The following is a 3,470-nucleotide window of genomic DNA, read 5'->3' as shown; positions in this document are numbered from 1 at the left end:
TTGTAGAATTCATACATTTAAAAATTAATATATTTTATTATTATTAAATTAAATTATTAATAACTAAATAAATGTTAGTTATTAATAAGTTTGATTATATTTTAAATTTATTATTATCAAATTTATATGTTTTATTTTTTAAAATTATTCTAAAATAAAGAAAAAATCAGAACATCTAATTTAATATCTTAAAAAATTATAAAAAGTACATTACATTAATGAAACAAGTCAAAATGTTCATATTACCAATACACATTTGTCAGTACTCAAGAATTTTTCTTAATTTTTTATTTTGTTTAAAAAACAATATTATTTTATTTATATGAGGTTTAATTGTAGTTTTGGTCCCCTTATTTTAACTGAATCCCGAAAGTAGTCTTCTCATTTTATTTAAGTCACACTATGTCTCGAGATCTTATTTGCAACAATTGTACTTGAAATCTATGATCATAAATGGTGTAGTACGACTTTAAAAAATAAAATTTCATTAAGTTTTGGACCAAAATTCTGTTTGAGGGACCAATACTGGGAAGAAACAAAATGGGGGGACTATTTTCGCGATTTAGCTAAAATAGCGGGACCAAAACTGCAATTAAGCCTTTATATAAAAATAGAAACATAAAATGTACTTTATTTATATAAACATAAAAACATAGATATTTTATACAATGGGTTCCTGTAGATATCGACACCCTCTTCGCCTTATAATTTTAATTTAAAGGCAAATTCACACTCAATCAAATCGAATTTTCTTCCATAAATAAAGACATGTTCGGGTAGACACAACTTGTGCAGACTATATTGTTATCCCTAACCGTGGAACTTGTCTTACTTTTTTATTTATTTAAAAAACAATTCTACTTTATTTATATAAAAATAAAAACTACTTCATATATATAAAGGTAAAAACTTCAAAATTGGAATGCATTTGCTGCGGAATTTGCTTCGAATATTTCCTGCGGATTTTACCGCAGGTAAATCCTTTGTAAAAATATGAAATTTGCTGCGGATAGATAATCACATGTAAATCCGTAGCAAAAAAAAAACTTACCTGCCGTCCTACCTGCGGATTCCTGACCGCAGATATATTCCTCAATTATTCCCGAACCGCAGGAAAATCCTTAAGTATCACCTGCGGATATATTTCCGCAGGAAATGCCGCATGAAAAACGCCAATTTCTAGTAGTGTTGATTATAAGTTTTTTTTCGTGACACATTATTAACTACATATTATCATTACCATTGTTTATGAAAGCATTAAGGGTCCTAGGAAAACAATCTTTAAATATGACACACATGTATTGTAGTCCGTCCTTCAGAAATCAAATATAGACAAAACCAAAAAAAACAAATATAAACTAAAAAAGATAGTGGTATTTGGTTGGAAAATAAGTTTGCTTAATTCTTATATATTACACCAATTTCATCACATGTGTGGTACCTTTCTTTTGAAAATCAATTAAAAAGTTTAGGGATCCCTGCCTTCTTGACGCATTGGTGTTCCTGAAGTTTAAAAATAATAATTTATTTTGTAATTTTAGTTATTAGTTTACAAATTATAATAAAATCTTAATATATATAAATTAAAGGAATACATGATTTGAATGTAAGTTTTTTCTTTTAATTCAATATTTTTATTTAAACTATTCTATTTACAATTTTATTATTTTTTGTTTAATTAAAATAATAATAAAAATTAAAAATATGCATAATTAAGTTCGTTATAACATTTTTCAGTTGCAATTTTACATTTCAATCAATCATTTTATTTATATTTTTATTATTATTATTTATTTTAAAAGAGATAATAAATATTATCATAATTAATTCACATTTTTAAAGGTCTATATTCAAATCTAGAACATAATATCTAATTTAAAAACATTGATATATATGCCGGTTGAGTTGAGGGAAAGACAATGTCAATAATAATAATAATAATAATGATAATAATAATAATAATTAATATTATTATTATTATAATAAAAATAATTGAAAAATATATTAAATTATATATTTAGTGAAACATAAAATTATCGTATATTACTTGATTTTGAAATCAAATCAATACAACAAACCATCCTATCAACTATTGTTGTTACAGAATGTGAATACAGAAGGAATTATTTTTATTTTTTTTACGAGAGATGGAATCTACTATATACCAGTAATAACTAATGAAATATATTATAAAACAAAAATGTAACAAGAGAAATAGTAAATATACGAAAGAGAGCGGAAGAAAAAAGTATAGAAGATGAAGTTTTTCTTTTTTATAAACAAAATATGAAGTTATAGATAATGGATAGTAGTATATATTGATATAGGGTAAAAAGGCATTATTCATGAATTGTAATGTAAAATTGCAATAAAAAACATTATTCATGAATTTAGTATCCCATATATAGTATTAGTATATGTTGGGATATACATATTCTTAATTTTTTTTTTGTAATTTTAATTAAATAAAGAATAATTAAATTGTAAATAAAATAATTTAAATAAAGAGTAAATTAAAAGAAAAAAGTTACATCAAAATCATGTATTCCTTTAACTTAGATATAGATTATTAGTATTATTTACTTTATTAGAATTTGTAAACTAATAAATAAAATTACAAAATAAATTATTATTTTTTAAATTCAAGAACACCCACTACTAGAGATAAGTTTAAGATTAAAAAAATATAATTTGTTTTAGCAAATTCTCCTGTCAATTGAGGTCAAAAATCCGTACATTATCTGTAGATTTTTTTGGAGAATAATTTTTCCATATAAAATATAATTGTTTTATGAAGATTTTTGAATCTGCAAATAATTGAAACCGCCATATCAAATAATTGTTAAGATAATTGTTTTTTCTGAGGATTTTGGAATCAGTAAATCAATACATGAAACCACCACTATTGTTACACTCCGAATCTTAATACAGAAGGAATTTAATTGTTTTAGGAAAGAAGAAATCTAATATAAACAAGTAATTACTAGAGAAACATATTATAAAAAAAAAAGTAACAAAAGAAATGATTTCAGAAAAAATGTATACAAAAGAGTGTCGAAGAAAAAATGTGTAGAAGAAGATTTTTTCTTTTAATATCATATGAAACTATAGATAATAGATACTAGTATATATTAATATATATGGTGCCTGCATATAAAAAAAAAATTGTTATGTTGCATTTTTGTAAGACTTGAGAGTAGCTCCACAAAAAGTGCAAATAATAGCTTTCCAAGATTTAGTGTAGACAGGAACATGGCAAATTCTTGTTTGTACTGTCAAATCCGACACGCTGGCGCAACTTCGACATTGCGAACAGGTTTCCGCAACCGGTTTGGTGCCCCGTATCGTTCTTTTCTGATCCACAAGAAAGGAAAAACAAGCCATATATTTTGTCTTGATTATATTATAGGTGGTACAAAATTTGTCAACAATTGAATGATTGTTGAAGAGGAAGAACAAATGTAATCCAG

This window comes from Cicer arietinum, chromosome 6, assembly GCF_000331145.2.
Source record: "Cicer arietinum cultivar CDC Frontier isolate Library 1 chromosome 6, Cicar.CDCFrontier_v2.0, whole genome shotgun sequence".
In the NCBI taxonomy this organism is placed as follows: domain Eukaryota; kingdom Viridiplantae; phylum Streptophyta; class Magnoliopsida; order Fabales; family Fabaceae; genus Cicer; species Cicer arietinum.
Note: the sequence above shows the minus strand (reverse complement) of the source record.